Genomic DNA, 22,735 nt, shown 5'->3' with positions numbered 1-22,735 from the left:
GTTGAATCGTTTAAGAGGACGTCCTGGTTTTCTTTTTCCTAATGGCTTGTACTTTAAGGCTTGTTTTGGTAATCTTTCTGTTTTCATTCTTTGAACGTGTTCCATCCATCTATGTTTATATTTTTTAATTTTTTCAATTACTGGTTCTTGGTTTAATTCTTTCATAATATCTTCGTTTCTTTTGTGATCAAATTGGGTATACTTTGCAGTTTTTCTCATAAACTTCATTTCTGCTGTTGTTAATCTTTGTTTGTCTTTTTGTTTTATTGTCCAGATTTCCCTTCCATACATTAAGACCGGTAGGGCTAATGTATTGTATACTTTTAGCCTGGTTTGTTTTTGAACTAGGTTTGGTTTAAATATAGAGTTAATTACCCCTGTTATTTTTAAATATTTTGCAATTTTTATGTTTATATCTTTTTCATTTTCATAAGTGATCATACATCCTAGGTAGTTAAATGAATTCACCTGTTCTAAGATCTTGTTATCTAATACTATTTTAGTTCTTGCTGGATCTTGTCCTTTAAAGGCCATAGTTTTTGATTTTTCCGTTGATATTATCATACCATAATCTTTGGATATCTCATTTAGATTTAAAATAGCTTTCTGTAAGTTATCTTCAGAATTTGTAATTATTATTTGGTCGTCTGCAAAGAGGAGAGTTTTTAAGTTAACTGTAGGTGAAAGTTTAATTCCTTGATGTAAATTTTTACTCCATTTTATTATTATTTTATTTAAGTAGATATTAAAAAGAGTTGCTGAGAGGGGACATCCCTGTCGGACCCCTTGGTTTATCTCTCTCGTATATGATAGCTCGTGATTTAATCTTATTTGTATTTGATTATTTTCATATATACTTGTGACAGCTTTTAGGATATTATTTGGTATTTGTCTTTCTTTTAATATGTTAAATAATATGTTTCTTTTAACTTTGTCAAATGCTTTTTCAAAGTCAATAAATGCAATATGTGTTTCTAAATTATATTCTCTTCTTTTCTCTATTATTAATTTTAGGCAGAAGGCTGGGTCTATACATGATCGTCCTTTTCTAAATCCATTTTGTACCTCTAGAATAAAGTTTTCGGAATATTTCATTAGTTTGTTATTTAAGATTCTGCTGTATTTTATATATACTTTCTTGTTTTTATATTTATATATACTTGTATATATACAAGTATATGTATATATATACTTGTATATATAGTAAATGTATATATACTTTCTTGTTTATATGTACTTTCTTTATATAAACGTTCATGTTTATATAAAGATCTATGTAAAAGTTTAGACTTTTCCCAATGGATTCCTATGGCTTGGATTTTCAATTCCGTGTTGAGAGAAGAGGCCAGATTTCTGCGATTTAAAAAGGCGAATGTGGTCTTGATGTTCCGAGATGCGTTTCTGAACAGACCTACCTGTCTGTCCAAAGTAAGACAATTTGCATGAGCATGGAATCTCATAAACGCCAGGTAACATCAGAGGTGAGAGTTTGTCCTTAGGAGAAGGTAACAAGGTATAGATTTGGTTGATAGGTTTGTAAATAGTGGCGAAATTGTATTTCTTCATAATTTTTGAAAGAAGTCGCCGAAATCACTCAAAGATCTATGTAATTTCCACAGACCATCTTCCAGTGCCGGGTTTAGTGAATCTTATGTTTTTTTTGTTTGTTTTTTCAGCCGTTCTGCCAATTTTAAAGTAAACTTTCCCACCAAAATGTCACTCTAACCTTATAGAAAATGAGAAAAATGTCTCGAAACGAAACTTATACGACACCGCTACTAGCTACCAAAGTCTTCGGCTGCCTAAACCCACAAAGGCATGTCCTGCAGTGCAATAAGAGGGAGGGAGGAAGTATGCAGTTGACATTGAAACGCCCTCCGGATACTTCTTCAAGTCATATATTCCTTATTTTACTCTGAGAAAGACGAAGGTTACATTTCAAAACACATTCAAACGTGCGCCTCTAGTTTCTTATGCTGGTAATGTGTGTTTTACCCGAGTGAAGCGTAGCAAGTTATATTAGCGGCAATATACAATTACGGATTGAACTGTGGAAACTGCTTTGTATGAACAGCGTGCAGAAGGTAAGAATCAAACTTTCTCTTCTATGTGGAGGATTTTGTTGAACTATTTAAGACCTTCACATCGAAACTATCTTTATGATAGTTTTACTCTCTGAATGATGATGACGGAGTTTACCCGAAAGTATCACCAGTGATAAAAAAAAAAAAATTCAAGTTTGACGTTTACGAGAAATCCCACCAAAAGCCATGTTGTATTTGCGGATGTGAACGAGGCATTTCTTCTGACAGAAATTAATAACGTATTGTCCTGTTTTGTCCGTAATTGATATCAATATATCGTGGAACACTCGCTATTAGTTCCTGGTAGGAAGTTGGAGGTATTGTACTGCACTCCTCCCTTAAAACATTAGCTAAGTTTCGCTAATAAAGGGGGCTGTCTTGGCCATGCCCTAATTATGTGTTCCAGTTCATCCCACAGATGATCAGGTCAGGGCTCTGTGCTAGCCACTGCGGTATTTTGATGTTATTCGCTTCGGCAGACGTGGTTTTACAATCATGGCTTTGTGACCTGCAGCGTGTTTGAAAATGTGAAGGCAAGTATTGAACAAAAATTGCAATGTAACACTCACAAATATTTATGTCGTATCTAGTAATCATAATTCCATAAGTGGACTTAATTTGATTTGTATATCACGAGAACTCCCCCCCCCCCAATCACTGCATTGCCATCTCCAAACTTCATAACATTCTCTGGTTATAAAGCATTCCTTAGGCATCCTCCGTATACAAACATATCCCGTCAGAATGGAAGATAAATTGTTACTCCACGAGAGTGCTTTCCCTTACTCCACAGTTCAGTTTCTGTAGGCCTTCTGTGCCAAACACAACGTTTATTCGTTGTTGTGAAGGCGGCTCGTGCATAGGCACTGCGGAAACCCCAATTTTTCTCGATATATAAATATATTTATTAATTATTTATATTTGCTTGTAATATTTAATTTTATCATCAACAATTCTATACAATTCTCTTTTTTTGTATAAAAAATAATAAAAATCCGTCTTGTAGCCTTAGGAGGGCGAAGGACGCTAGCAACACCGTGTTTACCACAGTGTCATATTGCTACATGCGCAAGCATATGCACTTCATAGTGAGATGCGAGCTATTAGTGTAATGCAGCACTGTCCGTCGCGCAGTTCCACTGTCGTTTATATGCAGTTTACGTCAGTAGTAGAATGTTCGTAGTGCTTATCGTGTTTACTCCGTCTCTTTAAATATTTGGACATTACAATTAAAGACATAACGTTTGTTATAGTAATTTTTAAGTCATTTTGAATTATATCAAACTGTATAATTTTATCGATAATAAACAATATTTTTTCATGTTTATTTTTTTTTTCATGTTTAATTTTTTTTAATTTTTACAATAATTTTGATATTTTATCCAAACACGTACACACTGTACTTACAGTGTGTATGTATATTTCGAAAGTTGCAGCACCCTTCCACGATTTCAAGCCACGAGCCGCCACTGGCGGTTGTTAACACATATTAAGGTCTTCCTTAAATTGTCGTGGCTTACATAGTCATGGAAACAAATAGCATTGCATGTGACTGCTCATATTTCCGAACACAGGCTTGTAGAGGAACGTCATGGAGAGATGAGTTAACCATCTTTCATAATGAGCATCGGGTTTTATTAGTCAGTATTTTAAGCCTAACTGGTAATATCTTGAATTAGTGTCATCTGTGGACTTCGAACACATTGTCCAATTGCAGACTTGGAAATATTTAATCGCTATGCCAAGGATATACAGACATTTTTTTTCCCACTGATGATATCCTTTATAGGACACAAAATGTGCATAATTATTTTGTAGCCTCCATTTTTCTGTGATCGGAGGCATGTCCGCGACTTTTGGTGAAATATTGAAAATGACCATACTAAGTTGGCTGCACACACATAAATTGTCTAATATATTTTCGAAGTTTTTTTTAAATAATGAATCTCTTTTTGTATCAATTTTTATATTATATAAATGCATTTATTACTATCTACCCTGCAGTGTACCAGTATTTTTTTTTTTTATAATCGTAATATTATTTCTTTTTGATTGTAATCTTGTTATCTCCCATATTTCAAAATGAATTGAAACCAAGGGAGAACTTACAAAAAATGTGTCCATATGTTCATCCCTGATTAACTAAGCAAAAAGTCCTTAGCGTGCGCAAAAAAAAAAAAAAAAAAGAGTTCCATATTCAAACCAGCCCCGAGTGGCTCTTCGAACTTTCTTGGGGTCATGGCTAAGAGGAAGTGATCGATCACCCCCAATTAATCTGCACCTCATCGTGCACTTCCCATCACACACACTAACTATAATTTTGCAAGTTTCTCCGCAAGCAACTTTCCTCCCACGGAAGCAAAACAAAGGATCACTACAGGTTTTCATCCCCTCATCATCATCATCACCTGTCCCAGAGTGCCTTCCTAGATCAGCACTATCTCACGTCTGATAGCAACTCCTCCTAATGTCTTCCGGAAATTATAAGGGGAACTTCCCCCTTGATTCAGTTGACTACCGTAAAATTAGTGAGGACAGCTTCATGACTGATTAGGAAGTCGATCGAAACATCCGTTAGTCGGAGGGATAAGAAGTAAGGACTTTATCGATAAGAAATCTTGAAGAAAGCAAAAGGAAACATGGTAGAATGGAACGAAGAGGAAAGTGAATCTTTGATGTTTTTAGGAACAGATATCTTCGTTATCTCCGTTCTGTAAGACTGAAGAAAAGTGAAAAGAAGTTGGTAAGAGAGAGAGAGAGAGAGAAAGGAATAAAACGAATAGAAGTTGGTAATAGAGAGAAGAATAAAACGAATGGCACGTGAATTCTTTATTTTATTTTAAAGAAAACAAAAATAATCATTTATGGGACCAGTTGCGATTAACCTGAGCATCAGTTAAAGTAATGCTCAGGTTCCTTCTGAGTTTCTTATCTCGTATTTCTTAACTCCTTTTACTTATTTGCATAAACATACCGTGTTTAGTTTCTAAGACGCCTTTTAGTTGAGTGACAATTTTTATTTCCGCTTGTGTACGTGCATTGTCTGCACGATGAAATTGTATCAGTTGTGTACGGTGTGGCGTTATTTACTTGGTGTAAAAAGGTCGGTTTCTTAATGTATCAGTGCTATAAATTACTTCCTCACCCTCTTAGCGGATCAGCACCCTTTTTAGGTGGAGGACGAAACTAGGCGCGAATACGGGACTCCACCTTTACCTTATAGTTTTCTCTATACATTATAAAGATATCGTTATTCTAATATATTGGTCACAATTGACGTTAATGGCCGCCTCTTCCAGGAGTGGTTTAAGATTAGATAAGAGCAATCAGTGCATATGCAAGGGTGCCCTCTGAATACGTGTGTTCCATGGTACCTAGATACGTGTGGCCATTGATGTCAGTGGCGAATTGGCGACCAAATTTACGAACAGAGATACGGTAAATGCATACTTCGCACATAAAGCACCTATTTTCTGTTAAAGAGAACAACACTCACGTAGTGCCCCTGTAACTGAATCTTTAAACCACCTACGCGTGCAGAAACACGCATGTGTTTAAATTGTTTTATTTTCGTACCTGTTACAGTTCTTCAAAGTTGATATCAAGTTACTCGAAAGCGGAAATTGTTTTAGACCCGCCCATGGGTAGTACAGAAATACATTTTGTTATCCAAACCAAACAGGGAAATAGATTTTTTCGAAATGCATCCTTCAGATACAGAGAATACAATGTTTGCTTCAACATAAAGACCTGTTTCTGTATCTTCAAGTTGTAAGCACAAAAATTCCATTTATCATGAAACTGAAAACATGTTTATAAAACAGAATTTTGGGGTGAATGGTTTCCATGAAAAACTTGGCTGGAGCAATGAAGAATCAAGTAGTGGCCTATGCAAGGATTTTTAGTGAGGTCAAATTTACTTAAGAAGGAGGTTGCTTTATTTAAATAAATTCTTTCTGCTATTGTCTCCTATTGGATAATATATAATATATACAATCACCAAATTGCTACATTTTGCGTTTAGGCTCATGATCTCAAAAGAGAGGAAAGGGAAAATATGTGTTAAATAGGGATTTAACACATCCAAACATGTTATTTGCATATGCAACTACTCTTCTGTTCTTAAAAGAACTCTGGCAGATGGACTGAGTCCTTGACTCTTTATCCCGTCATCTGAATGAAGAAAATCTGTGTGGATGGGATATTATTGAGCTAAAAGCTCTAGTCATGACTGAGTAATGACAATAGCCGAGCCTCAGCTAAAACTTCATTGGCTACAGCATTGCCATCCACTACCCTGGAAGTCCTAAAAAGGACTGGGCTCCGCTATATATTTTTTCTTCTGTTCTGTCCTTATAAGGACTGGCTTAAAGGGGCGAAGCAAGAATGCTTTTCATCTTCCCCGTTATCTGTAGAGGACAGTGTAGGGATAAGGTGTTATTGAGCTATTAAAGCTCGAATCATGGCAGGAGGGTAACAGCAATAGCCGAGCCTCAGTTAGAACTTCATTGGCTACAGCATTGCCATCCATTACCCTCCAAGGGTATTGGATTGAATGAATCAATCACCGCATCTCACGGTCGATTGATTCCTCCTTCCCTTGCACAACTGCAGGAGGGTAACAGCAATAGCCGAGCCTTATGAATAAGTAAAGCCGTCTCTAAAAATTCGGACGATCCCTAGGCCACTCAATCGTAGGCGAAAGACCGTCCATCTCAGCGTTGGCTCCACTCAGTGATGGCCTTCCACCACCGAGCAGAACCGCTCAAATTCCGAAGAAAAGCATTCATCGACAGAGCCCCTCAGCGGGCCGTGCCGGAGAACACTTTCCCCGGAGACTCAAATTGTTCCCTTAAAGCAAAAACCTTAAGAGAGCGTACTCATATTATTAGCAATATTAGCAATAGCCGAGCCTCAGTTAGAACTTCATTGGCTACAGCATTGCCTGATTCTCTGTCCTTATAAGAACTGGCTTAAAGGGGCGAAGCAAAAATGCTTTTCATATTCCCCGTTATATGTAGAGGACAGTGTAGAGATAAGGTGTTATTGGACTATTAAAGCTCTGATCATGGCAGGAGGGTAACAGCAATAGCTGAGCCCCCCCCTCTATATATATATATATATATATATGCCAATAATAAGGGAACGAATAAAAGTACGGATTCGTGAGTACATTTAGTGAACGGTTCAGAGAGGAGGCTGGTGATTAAACTCGTAATGGGAGCGTTATGTCAGATTCGGTCGAACTGGTTACAGCATTACCTTCCTTGGCTTCACTGGCTACAGCATTACCATTGCGCTATTAAAGCTGTGATCATGGCAGGAGGGTAACAGCAATAGCTGAGCCTCAGTTAGAACTTCATTGGCTACAGCATTACCATCCATTACCCTCCAAACTCTTATATTAGCTCTTAATTCAATTTATAATGGTGTCTTTTTGCACTTTTTTAAATAAAATAATTTTTCAAAATTATTAATTATTTTTTTATTTTTTTATTATATTTTTAATAATGACAGAAATATGTATACTTATATTTTCGTTCTATAAGATTGGTAATTAAGATATACTTTAGTTACTACCTCCAAGCTCCGATAATCATTGTTATTGCTAATGCAGTGTATTGAAATTGAAATATGATGGATGACATGATTAATGAACCTGGGTTTATTTGGTTAAAAATTATTACGAGGAAATAAATATGATAAATGATTTTATAATATTAATTTACTCGAGAAAATTCAATTAAAATAATAATAAATATTGTTTATTTATTTTTATATATAAAACAGATATTATTAGAATTAGATACTTTTTTTTTATTTCGATACAGAAATTCTATTTTAAGTAATCTTGCATTAAAAAATGCAAACGAGTTTAAATACTTAAAAAAATATATTTATATATATAAAGCGAGCCAAAGAACCATTCTAGCATAATGTTTCGATCTTTTTTTTTAAAGACTATATGCATATTAATAAGATTTTTTTGGAATTTTTATTTTGTACTAAATTAATAGGAACCACATAAAACGTATTAAGATACAACAGTCATCTTTACATGGGCATCTTATTATCATTCCTTAAATATAATCATTTAAGAGAGAGAGTTGTTTTAGATTGCCCCAAAGTAATGAAACAAATGTATTATCTTTGTAAACTGTTTTCTCTTCTCTGGCCAATTTGTATGCTATTCAGGATGTAAAGTTCTGCGGTATTAAACTGGATGATTCTCCATTAATTGACCTCGACTACGCCTATCCGTCTTTAATCGTAACCTCTGACTAAGAGACAGCCACCCACTTAATATTACCTCCCATCTTTTGACCATTGAGAATGCCATTTGAAATCCAAACAACGTGGTTTAAATTGGCCTACATTTCTCTGCCCCCCCCCTCAAGTATCAGCGAGGAATGTTATTGTTCGCTACCGACTGGATAAGATAGTTGTGTTCATTAGCATAAACTATTTCTCAAGAGTATGTACGTAATGATAGCTCAATTCCTTCTTATCATTTCCCAGCTGTTGCAACAGAACAATTTATTTATTTGATTCACACTTAAACTATAATTTGTATTTTATTTGCAAAGACTTCATCGCTACTAGCAAACAAATGCTTGATGGAAGAGTTCTCTTGGCCGATAGTTAACTTAGTTCCTTCCCCCCTTGGCATGTATCCTCCATTTGTTTCAGTGCTGCGTCCAGACAGCTGGCAACCGACATTGTCGTTTCTATGGGAACCCGATAAACAGCAGTTCCACGTTTCTAATGTAATGGCTAGAACAGACACATCACTAAATTCCTCCATTACCGAAGTGCATCGTAACAGATTCATTAGACCGAGAGAAGGGTCATCAAATAATGTATTCGACGACGGAGCCAGGCTAGGTACATCGTTTTTCAGTGAGCTTTAACTCACTGGATAGATGTACATTGCATACAGATGGAGCAGCGAATGTCTGTTCTTGTATGGAAACTGCTTCTAGGCCACAGGGGATTTCAGGATCAAAGTTGTGATCAGAGAACCGTGAAATCAGCACAGTGACATATAGATGGCGCTGCCTTCCGCATCGAAGGCTGCAATATGTGAGTGGATTCAGTGAACGTATCGTGCTTTTGGTTTACTGTTAGATTCCAATGTAAGCTAATTTTGTAACAGTGAGTCATGAATTCACTAAAAAAAAGTAAAAAAAAAAAGAATAACTAGCTGGTTTTGGAAATACATATTTAAAAGATTACTATGAGCACTGTCTCGTACGAAAATTTAGCAACATGATGTGTATTTTGGTTTGTTATCGAACGTTGAACTCCTAACAAGTCTTGCAGCAGTTTGTACTGAAAAAGAAACAGATAGAAACTGTAATTCTTTTCTCTCTAACAAATAAATTGGACCTAAAAATAAGTTCCGTTTTAATAATTTTATGACATGAATCTGATTTTTATGCCTTTTTATCTTGTTACGTTGACGGCAGCATAGAGGTCTACGCCAACAAGAGTGCCCTGAACAAATTATCGACATGGAATGGACAAACTGAAGAGATTTTTGCTTCAAAACTGAGTTGTTGTGTTGGACAAAATTCAGTTAATTTCCACATCTCACTATATAATAAAAACATATTTTGGATAATTGGTTTAGTTTAAGAAAGCCGTCGATGTAATGGATGCGATGTAATGTTTCCATGACGATAAGTTGCCAATATGTTTTCAAGAATGAAATAGTGGGGCCACACACACACACACACACACAGCTCTGTGATATGATGCTGACAACTTCTTTTAAATATTATTCGTTTAAATCCAATTTGTGTCACAGATATACAAACTGTGCATTTTCAACTGGTGAATGTGTTATAAAAGCGACTGGAAGACAATTGAAAAGATAAAATTGGCGGTTGAAGTTTCAGTTACTTTGAAGTGACTTTACGACTTGCTTTTTGGATACTAAGTACACCTTAATAAGTTAAAAACCCACGTAAAGTACTTTCGTAGGAAGTTATGAAAGTGAGAATTTCAATCGTACGCAAACCTTTTTTTTTTTTTTTTTTGTTCGCATACGTTAGGATCAGAGTGAAATCAGTAATATAATTTTTTGTGCAGTATATAGCATACTTAAACAGTCTTGCGGAGAAATTACAGAAATATTTCAAAGAAATTTCGTCATCTTATTACAAACATTACAGATCGTCAACTTTTATTTTTTCTTGGTCGGCTCGCAAAGTTACCGGCAGTTGTTAGGCATGGTCAAGTATGAATGAATTACTCTTTTCTCTCGTTAATAATAATTATAGTAATCTCATTAATAGTCATACACGTGATTATTTTCACAAAAGAATTCGAAGATGACATCGATTTCATTTGATGAGCAGTCTTATTCAATTTCATAAACCGGGCGGTGAGCTGTTGTGCCTGGCTGTGCTTGCATAAATAGATGACTCACCTTTTTAACTTTCTATTTCACATTAATCAAAAATGAAATAGGTTTTATTGAAACTATCGAGTTATCAGTTGCATATCTAACCTGCTGTACCGATGATCAAGAAGGATTTCACACCCTCATAAAATTCCTTTAACATTACCCTATTAAAAAACGACAGAATTAGCAAGCTTAAGTGGTATGGTCACTTAAACAAAATGGGAAAGAAGCAGTTAATAAAACACGTGTCTAATGCTAGAATTGGCAGGAAAAAGACCCAGAAGAAGACCAAGAACTAGGTGTGTGTGTGTTGATGCAATAAGAGGTGCCTTAGAACAGTGTTTTAAAACTTTTGGGCTGCTGTTCACCTGGACAAAGTATATAACCGTGATGCCACTAGATCCCCTCCCCCTTCCCCACCATATTCCACTCTTTGCCTTTAGATCATATTTTACCTCTTCCTCCTTCATATGTTGTGCTTGCGTGAAATTGTGAAGTCGTTGGCATAACGCAACACAAGTTTAATATTTTTCAATGGAAAAAAAATCGGAGGAAAATTAGGATAGTTTTTTTTTTTTGGCCCGTCTGCCTGATTGAAATTATTTAATCATACGGGGAAATATGAAATTAGACGATTTTTTCCTATTGAATTAAATTTTTACTAAGACTCTGCATGTTTACGTTCATGAGATTAATGTCACAATCGTGTTTCTTTCAGCTCGACAATAAATTGCATTTGTAGTTATTCCCACTGTCGTATTTAATAACAAATTATTACAATTGCTTCGAGGTTTTGTTAGCACTAGTTTCGCTGCGAGAAAATTCATAGTTACATCTCTGTGATAACAACTTGATGTCTACGAACGAGAATGAATTGTATTACACAAAGTTGGCTGTCCCTTGACTGGCTTTGGCAGTGTGGTGGTTGGTTGTAGCTGGAGCAATACATTACTTAACAATGAAGGGGATACAAATCCTTTGATGTTTATCTGCAAGTAAGCGAAACTCTAAGAACTAGGACTAAGATGTATGAGTTTCATACCGAAAACCTATCGGCAAATCCAAGTGTAAGTAACCACTTGGTAGTACAACACCAAGGCAACTCGTATCAAAGGTGGAGCAAGCTCCCTCACTATCCTTGATATTTTCTCATAATGTAAAAACACAGCCCCTAGGGGATGTAATACTGTAATTATATTATGAGGAGAAAAAAGGTTGAAACCGGTCTGGGTAGTGACCTCTTCTCATAATGTAATTACAGTATTACATCCCCTAGGGGCTGTGTTTTTACATTATGAGAAAATATCAAGGATAGTGAGGGAGCTTGCTCCACCTTTGATACGAGTTGCCTTGGTGTTGTACTACCAAGTGGTTACTTACACTTGGATTTGCCGATAGGTTTTCGGTATGAAACTCATACATCTTAGTCCTAGTTCTTAGAGTTTCACTTACTGGCAGATAAACATCAAAGGATTTGTATTCCCTTCATTATTATTAAGGTTGCCATAAAAATAACCTTTTGGCTTTTATTCTATGTTACATTACATAACTGTTATCATAACCTGCATTACTCTGAGTTTGTCATCATAATAAGTTTTTTGTAATTAATATTGTCAATCTCGACACAATGAGCTTAAGTAAAAAGAGTAAAATAGATTCGGAACATCGAGCATTTAATCCTGAGTGCACAAACAAATATTTTTTTACGTTGTTTAAGGACAAAATAGTGTGCATTATTTGCCGGGAATCTATTGCTGTGCCCAAAGAGTACAATTTGAGATGTCATTTTGAATCGAAACATCCTAACCTTGGCAAGTTGGATGCAAGTGAAAAGCAAATAAAAGCAGCAAAGTTATTGAAAGTCCTTAGCAGTGAGCATCTGCAAATGAAGTTGCCACAAAGGTAAGCTTAAAAATATCACAATAAATAGTTTGTGCTGGCAAATCATTTGCTGAGGGAGAGTTGATAAAAAGTGTCTGAAAAAGATTCAGGGTCCGAAATGATCTGGCCCTTGGTCAGGTGGTCCAAGTTGGGTTTGGCCCTCAAAGACAATCAAGTTGTGCAGGCCTGCTCTATATACGCTCGTGTTGAGATATATATAACAGGAAGCAAAACGATATGCGTATTATTGCATTGAAGTTAAGCGAATAACGTCAAAAAATATCCTTTTAATAATAAGATTTTAAGGTATTGTTTTCTAAACTTGAGCCACTTCAGAAATGTCCAGCTTTCCTTTTCTCATTTACTTAGTTGTCACACTTGGTGGAAACCAAGCTTAGAGAACTAAATGATCTGGTGTTTAAGATGGAATGGCGAAACAAAGTCCTTCAATTATTCGGCTTGGGATTGGAAGTGATATCACCATGGAAAATAGCAGAACTCAGTGAGAGCATCTCATTGGCACTATTATAATGACAAAGGTTTAAAGAATAGCTTACTGAAGGACGTTCTGCAGGAAATAATACAAGTTATGGCCAAAGTTGTAAGGAGGAAAGATAACATCTATACTGTATTGGGAAATACAGCTGTTTAAGAGATCAAGATATGGAAAGATGCTGTGAAGTATATCGTAATCTGTTTAGTAGATGGACAATTTGCGTTAATTTACTAACAATAAATACTTCTTCTTCTTCGCGCATTAGATGTGATATCTTTTGCGACCAAGACTTCATCTTCCTTAATAACAAAGACAATAAATACTATATTATCATATACAGTGGCGGCTCTTGGCTTAAAATCGTGGGGATGCTGCAACTTTCGAAATATACATACACACTGTAAGTACAGTGTATACGTGTTTGGATAAAATATCAAAATTATGGTAAAAATTTAAAAAAAAATTAAACAACATTTTTTCATGTTTATTATCGATAAAATTATGCAGTTTGGTGTAATTCAAAATTACTTAAAAATAAAATCTATTCCTTTAATCATAATTAAAGGAATGGATTTACAATTTTTGGACATTACAATTAAATCCTTTAATTGTAATGTCCAAATATTTAAAGAGACGGAGTAAAGACGATAAGCACTACGAACTCTACTACTGGCACAAACTGCATATAAACAACAATGGAACTACGCGACGGACAGTGCCGCATTATGCTAATAGCTCGCATCTCACTGTGACGTACATATGCTTGCGCGCGTAGCAATATGACACTGTGGTAAACACAGTGCTGCTAGAGTCCTTCGCCCTCCTAAATGCTACAAGATGGATTTTTATTATTTTTTATACAAAATAAGAGAATTGTATAGGATTATTGATGATAAAATTAAATATTACAAGCAAATATAAACAAATTAATAAATATATTTATATATCGAGAAAAATTGGGGGTGCTGCAGTTCCATAGTGCCTATGCACGAGCCACCCCTGATCATATATATAATCTATTTATTAGATATATGTTGCGGTTAAAGTGATAAATCCGGTTATTATTAATAATTACCGGTTAAAGTGAATAATTTACGAGAATTAATCACTTTAACCGGTTAAAGTGAATAATTCCTAATAAAAACATGTTTACAGGTTTTATATATAGGTTTTCATTCTCAATAGAAATTATAACAGGTTAGGTTAGGTTAGTTTATAATGAGAAAAGTAAGGAAAGTACTTCTTTTGCACTCAATGAAATCAGAAATCATTAATAACTTAACCTAACCTAACCTAACCTGGATGTCGCATGTCGAACCAGAGTGTAGTCGTAGTTTGTCGTGGGCAGATTAATGGGGGTAAAAAATAAACGTTGTTGTGGGCCGAGCTTCATGATTGCGGGCAGATAAATGGACATAACAGATGAATGGGAATATTAGATAAAACAGAGAGGAACTGATTAGTGTTTTTCTCCATTGATACAATATCCCCATTTATCTGCTCACAACAACTTTTATTCGTTATCCCCATTTATCTGCCCGCAATCATGAAGCTCGGCCCACAACAACGTTTATTTTTTACTCCCATTAATCTGCCCACGACAAACTACGACTACACTCTGGTTCGACATGCGACATCCAGGTTAGGTTAGGTTAAGTTATTAATGATTTCTGATTTCATTGAGTGCAAAAGAAGTACTTTCCTTACTTTTTTCATTATAAACTAACCTAACCTAAGCTGTTATAATTTCTATTGAGAATGAAAACCTATATATAAGACCTATAAACATGTTTTTTATTACATTTACCAGACTCCTCTAGGAATTATTCACTTTAACCGGTTAAAGTGATTAATTCTCGTAAATTATTCACTTTAACCGGTAATTATTAATAATATCCGTAACATATACGGATCACTTTAACCGTAACATATACGCAATAAATACTTTGGTATGTCTTCAGATTGATCCAAGAGACTTAGTGAACTGGTTTACTGATATGTCCTCCAATTGATTACAATTAATCCACTATAAGAATTCTAGTCTGTGGCTTGACCAAAGAAGGTATGTTTTCAAGACGACAATACGTGCTTGCTACGCCTTAAACTGGTGTGGGGGAAACAATTATACACAGTTGGAAGGAAGGGGGGGTAGTTAGTTGGAAAAGGCCATATATTGCGCATCACTACCGCCACTATATTAATGATCCGTATTTTTATTTGGCTAACGTTCAATATCGTATCTCAAGAAAATATTTCCTGGCTCGTAGTATAGTACAGCTTTAAATGAAATTAAAATTACTAGTGGCACTTTGCATCAATAAAATAGTAAATAATTAATAAAAAAACAAAAAGCGTAGCCGAAGTGCATTCTTATGGTGTATCTGATGATTGTCATTCAGATAAACCAGGGATGCACAACATGCGACCGACGGGGAAGATGAGACACATGCAATGATTTAATACGCCCCTCGGCGTAAATTGAATAAATAGGGGGGGGGGATATTTTTGTATGATATTAAATGATTCAAAAATTAGGCGATAAATATATATTATTGTAGATGGTGTAAATAAATACATTTATTGAGAAGGAGAGTTTGTTTACATTCCCTGAACCTTAACAGTCTATTTTCAATAAACACATATATTAAACTTTATATACATTTTATTTTTTCTAAAAAATCAAGTTTTAAAATAAGTGGCCCAGGGTTGTAAGTGAAACAATCACTTGGTTTGGTCCGTGGTAGCATTTAAGTTGTGCGCTCCAGATATAAACTATATTGTATATATATCTTATATTATATATATGAGATCCTGAACAGAGTAAGAGATGGCAATGCTGTAGCCAATTAAGTTTTAACTGAAGCTCGGCTATTGCCGTTACCCAGCCATGACTAGAGCTTTTCGCTCAATAACACACCATCCACACATTTTCTTCCATCAGATGAAGAGTCACGGACTCAGTCCATCTCCCAAAAATAAAAAATAAAAATAAATAAATTATGTTATATTATATTAGGTGGTATGTATGGGCAATCTTATAAACATGGGAAAGAAACGGGATAATTTACATTATTAATGTGTAATTATGTAATATATATATATATATTACATATATATCCTTTATATATATATATATATATATATCCTTATAAGGACTGGCTTAAAGGGGCGAAGCAAGAATGCTTTTCATCTTCCCCGTTATCTGTAGAGGACAGTGTAGGGATAAGGTGTTATTGAGCTATGAGCTCTGGTCATGGCAGGAGGGTAACAGCAATAACCGAGCCTCAGTTAGAAATTTTATGCTTATAAAGTTCAGAGATGTAAAAGTAATAGCGGCGGAGATAACGCATGGAGTTGACAGTTTTCAAATTCAACGACTGCATATCAAGAAACTATCATTATTATACTTGAATAGAGTTTAATTGTTTAATAAAAGTGTTTTTTTTTTTTTTACTTGAAAATTTATGTTACATGTTGTGTCGTTCTACCCATACGACAAGAGCGCCATTGAGTTTTAACCAGTAATTTGAAATAAATGCACGCATGCGCAGACATTGAGACAGTAGCGCAGCTAAGAAATAGTAGTTGTTTGTTTTCGCTATTGTGGAAATTAGAAGAAAACGTTGGTTGCTTTTCAAGATGAGTAAAAACGGTTGAAGAAACGGAACTATAGAGAATTCGAATTTTTCTAACATTAGAGACGAGAAGGAAACAGTATTCAAAGAATTGAGTTCATTTAGAACAAGAACTTTCTTTTGCAAAGAATGTTAACTTCGAATCAGAGCGAGATGCCTCCTATTTGGGGACTGATTGTATTGGAAGGCAAAATTGTTAAATTCCAGATAGGGTTAGCAAAAGAATTTGTTTCTTTGCTTTACTCTACATTTTTTAAAAACTTTCTGTTCCTGAAATTAAATTTGTGTGGGTGTGAGAGAAAAAGTGTATCTCCTATGAAATCATTTTAAGTTAATTTTATGCAAATAATTATATTTTGTATCGTTATTTTAATTAAATTGTTTCTTTTGAATAACATTTCCCATGTCTTATTTACGAGACTAGACAAGAATATAATATATGAAATTTTAAACTTTTGGGGTCATAAAAATAATTTTAAAGTAAATAAATATATCGGAACAAAAATAATGTTTAAAAATCATGCTCAATACTAGTCTATTTTTTTTTAGAATTGTAGTAAAATTAGGAAATATAAACACACATAAAATAAATGTATATAATAAAAATATATATTTCTTTATCATATTTTTGAAATATTGTTTTTGTGCCTATACAATAACATTTTTTGTTCTATACCTTGTGTAAAACAAGAGCAATATTTCATAGCTTAAGATTGTTATGTATTAAATTAAATGTCCTGATCAACTTGTTTTTCATATTTCATATAGCATGTTAATTTATCTACAAATTACGCCTGCTAAACTGTGCTTAGACACACACACCGCAGTCATAGATGTAGCTGTCAATGATTCCCTTTGTTTGGAAAGATCGAAGTTCCAATCCTGCCTAGGACGCGAAGAATTTAAGAACAGACCAAAGTTGTAAGGTGCAGAGTTGACGCGCACTCGCGCGCGCGCGCACACACACACACACACCTGTAGATGCATTTCTAAGTCACAAACGATTAAATACGACACAAATATGCGAAGACTTCGTACACAATTTAGTGATAAGGTTATTCGATTGAAGTAGCCGAGAACGTGAACTTTTTCGAAGCCTTTCTTTGGCCGGTTCTGTAATTAGTCGATTTGGCCCTGGTAAATAAGAGTTATCACGGAAATGGGTTTTTAACCTCGCACCCTCCCTCTCAAAAAAAAAAAAAAAAAGCCCGTAGAACTCGCACTATTGCAGACAATAATAGGAGCATTAGGGTTTAGGGACCACCAGATGGCGGCATTTGGCTGCCATATCTCTCTATTCCCCTATAAAGCTTTAATAATTGATTCGTTGGCAGTGAATACTTAACGGAAGGAGATTGGCCGCCTGTTTGTCTTCAAAAAGTTAGTTAAGGCTAAAGGAGCTCTACCTACTCCATTTGGGGAATAAAAGATGTTAGATGATTGATTTATTTTTGCATATTATCGTTATGTATATACAGATAAATTATATACATAACAATATACTCATCGTTATGTATATACTTTATATATTTGCTTTCGAAACTTTTGAAATATTTTTTCGAAATATTGCTTTACAATATTTTGCTTTCGAAACTTGACAGTTTCGAAAGCAAATATTGTTTAGTTGGCTATAAAACAATACTTGATAATTGTCCATTCTTTTAACAGATGAATTCCTTTAAATAGGTACAGAGTAGGAAGTCGAAAAATATCTTTTGCTGTTTTCAACATCCAATTCTGAAAAATAAAATAAAAATTGAATTCACTTGGTTTTTAATTTTAAATTGAAATCACGGTGAATTCAACTTATTTAATAATAATAGGTTTTAAAAATATTTCTTCATACTGATTTCTCTCATAGTGATTCCGAGTTCAGGGATCGGAAATTTCGCTTCGTCTGATGTAACATTGTCCCGCCGCACTATGGTAGAGGGAGCATAGGCGAGCACGCTACGTTGGAGTGAAGTCATCACTTGTGTGGAGTGTGGTTGCAAACTCTCCAGGAAGTGCAGAATAACAGTTGTGTATTGTGGAAAGGTGTAAACGTGAAGTGCATATAAAAACAGGCACAACATTTAATTTGGTTGCGTGACTGAGGGAACGTAGTCAACAATCTGCTTTTTACAGGCGCGTGTCATCGACTTGTGTTCTTGGAAATGCAATTAAAATTTTCAATTTTGTTGCGTGACATTTTGAACATGAAGTTCGTTCGTTTCTCGAAAGGTGGCGCGGTAATCAAAGGTTCTCCAATGGGTGCTTCATAATAAATGTTGCTGAGTCTCTCTTTCTCATTCATTTTCTTTTTGAGACAAAACAAAATCTTCAAAAGTTTGATTACTACTTATCCAAAGAAAATCGAGCAGTGTATATTAAACCCGTTCTCGGAATGCATCGGCAACAACTAGGATCACTTTGCTATCGGTAATGCCCACTGTGATCATAAAATATTTCCCAGACGACGGATTCTTCCATCCCATGTTCATTGCTGTATGATAATATCAAATATATCCTTAGCTGTGTTGATTTGGTTTAGTTCTGAGCATTTTGTGATCTGAAAGGACTCACGTGCGTGTAATGTGTTACACGAAATATAATTTGTGTAATAAGAAAAAAAAAAAAAGACAAGGTAGAAGGGGATACTAGATGGAAGGAAAATTCTGTTAATTGGGTAGATATTCAATTTACACAGCCTGAAAAATTATCGATATTTCTTAGCTCATTCGTTAACGTTTTGGCTTAACTAATATCAAGCCACTTATAAGAGTTTGTGCTTTCTTCCATACACCAACCTTTTATTTTGAATACGTATACAACTGTTTTAACGCTGACATGGTTGGCATCGATCCACTTCATGTTCCATCTGTCATGTAGGCCATTCTGCTTGTCAATCATGATGTTATTACTAGCGGCAAAGACATATAAATTGAGAAAATATGCGTTATGAGTTATATACACCCTCTGTCCAAAAAAAAACCGAACTTTTCGAAAATAGAAGAAACTAGTGGCGCCACCTGTTGTATCTTTTTGTTGTCGAAAGCGGCAACCTTCGTTAGTGTTGTGTCAGCTGTTTATGATATTTGTTTCATTAGAAGCCAAGTTATATGACAAGAAGGACAGTGTGTTTTGACGAACGGTCGGAAAATGAGTTTCAAACAGAGAGCTGCGATTGACTTTTGTGTTAAACTTGGTAAAAGTTTTACCGAAACGCATCAAAAAGCATACGGTGATCAATGCTTATTCCGTACTCAAGTTTAAGAAGCGATTTCAAAGTGGTCTTGAGACGCTTGAGGACGACGAAAAGCCGGGCCGTCCAAAAACTGGACTGAGCGAAGTTAACATCCAAAAAAGTGCATGATTTCATCAAAGAAAACTCGAAATCGTCCTTGAGATTGATTAAAGATGAATTCCAAAATCAACTGTGCACAACATTTTGACCGAGAGTAGACCTTCGTAAATTGAATTCGCGATTTGTTCCCCACAAGTTGACCGACGACAAAAAAATGTATATGTGTTATGATTTATACAAAACTGAAAAATTCAATGCAAAATAGTCCTTATAAGGACTGGCTTAAAGAGGCGATGCAAGAATGCTTTTCATCTTCCCCGTTATCTGTAGAGGACAGTGCATGGATAAAGTGTTATTATGCTATTAAAGCTCTGATCATGGCAAGAGGGTAACAGCAATAGCTGAGCCTCAGTTAGAACTTCATTGGCAACATCACTACCATCCATTACCCTCCAAGGGTATTATTAATCACCACATCTATCGGTCGATTAACGTACTATATTACCCTCCAACAACGTTGCTGGGTGAAGCATAAAATGCTTTTTGTTTTCCCCTTTGTCTGTGTCGGGAAGATTGATTGGGGGGGGGGGTTGTAAGCCATATGCTCGCACTTTGTGAACTATGGAGTTAGCTCTGTTCTACTGAGAGCAGGATTGCCTTGGGTCTTTTATGTTTGTGATAGTCATGTTCACTATAACTGGAAGTTGTCTGATTAGTGGGTTGGGATGAGAGTGTGCCTTGCTGAAAAACTTTTCCGCATGGTCATGAAGGAGATATTACTCTCCAAATATACTCATATAAGTAATAAAAGCAAGAGCATATAATTTTATTTAAGGTAGATTATGATATTCACAATAATGTTTTTCATTTTTTAGTTTTTAATATTTATTTTTATATTTTAACAAACAGAATATCTTTGTTATACTATTTTATAAAAATTTAATTATATTTTTAAAATTTCAATTAGTAATTGAAAGTTGTTCACTAGAATACTTTGTAACAGTATTAGTATAATGACAGTAATCATTTAACATTACGTCGATAAATTAATATCTTTTCATTTTCTTGTTGCATTCAAACTGCTTCTGTTTTCTTGTTAAACGTTAAGTGGTGCAGGAAGGAATGCCACTTGCATCACTTAACACTAATTGAAGGGAATGAGAGATGATGATAATCCCCCCCCCTCCTCTTCAGTTTAATTGAGTGCATCTTAACGATACTTGTAAAAGGCTTTTAGATGAAGTTGCTTTATTACCATCACCTGTGCGTGATTGGTCGATAAAATATAAAATTTGTACACGGAACTAAATAGCGTGGAAAATGAGAGTTTACTTTTTTTTCTTTCTTTTTGCTTTATCTACAAACAAAGCGATCAAGTGAGACAAGATTTGCTCCACCCATTACAAGCAAATAAGTAAGAAGCTGATCGGTGGTCACAACTTTTTTTTTTTTTACTGTTTCTTACTGTGTAAACGAATAGATTAAGGAGTAAATGTTGCATTTAGAGCCTTAGGGGTAGGGAGAGAATACGTGTGATTGTGTGTGTGTGCGCGCGCTCGCGCAAGGAGCGTGTGTTGTTCTAAATATTGAGTAGGCACACAGAATGTGATAAATGCACTTCTCAGACAATTAATGATTATATTATTAATATAGAACGACTTTTGACACGCATAAACAGTCTCACTAGGGTCTATAATAGCCCCTGTCAAGCTACCGTAAGTACAAACGACAATCTTAATATGTAGCACCAATAAAATAGACAACTGGCTGCCTAACAACGTCATCTGCAATTCAGATTATGACACGCCATTATACTCTTAGGGGATGGAATGGGATGGTTATTCTTTACTACCCGGGATATCGAAGCCACCACACTATTCATTTCTCAGCAAGTTCGACGAAGGTGGAAGTTTAATTATAACGGATCGGTATGCAAATTAAGTTGCATTGCGGTGTTCGAGGTCAAAAGTTCAAGTCACCTGGTGATCCTGTGTTTGGCTGAGATGTCGGAACTCATCCCCAATGTCCTTTAACACATCGTGGGTTGGGGAGGGGAACGTTACCTTCTTTTCAAAGAATGAAGCACTTTGATCTAATACTTTAAATGTAGTTCATGGCTACCGACTACAGAACTTATCCATGCAACTTCCCCAACCCTTAATGCTCACAGGCTGCCTAACTATAATGCTTTTCAGTAATTTATCTAATTACAGAAGCTTGAAAAACTGGATAAACGCCACAGAAAGTCATGACCGCTACATTGAACTCTAATTTATATCCACTACAGAAAACAGTGAAATATATCCTGAAAGTAATCGCTGAATATGAAGAGAAAAACAGGTTTGAAAGAAATTTTGAAAGACATCCTTTACGAGATTTTTTTTTTTTTTTTTTTTGCTACAGATGTGACCATTGCTTAAACGGCATCAAGTAAGTTGCTGTTTCTATTGAATTTTGCGAATATATACGTATTGATTTAAGCAGAAATTCTGCCAAACCGAATGATAATAGGGAAAATAAGCCCATCTATCCCCAAGTAATCATTTTTATGTTTTATTTTAAGCACATTCTTGTCTTTTCACATCTGAAGCCTTCGTCGTGAAATGCATTTTGATTGTTATTATTATGTAATCAGAAATCGTCCCGACAATATTTCTTCGACAATTCTTTTTGAAAATGTCAAGCTGTATGACAACGCCACCCACTCGTATACACGGGTCGTTTTGTCGTCAGCCCCCAAAGAGTTGTTAAATCATTCGGTAGACATGTGGCATTTATACGATTGTAACCCGAAACACTTACATGACAAATGGGGTAAACGTGAGAGCCGTGACGGGATATGCGTGCACCTTCTGCGACCCTGTTACCGTCTTTACATCGTGAACATGTCCCTCACGTGCCCCGTTTTTGTTTCTTCGCTTAGTTATGTGCTGACAAAGGTTC

Source organism: Typopeltis vanoorti, chromosome 22, assembly GCF_054136105.1.
Source record: "Typopeltis vanoorti isolate ZY-2024b chromosome 22, IOZ_Tvanoo_1.0, whole genome shotgun sequence".
Classification (NCBI taxonomy): domain Eukaryota; kingdom Metazoa; phylum Arthropoda; class Arachnida; order Uropygi; family Thelyphonidae; genus Typopeltis; species Typopeltis vanoorti.
The sequence above is the reverse complement of the archived record's forward strand: the minus strand, read 5'-3'. Positions refer to the sequence as shown.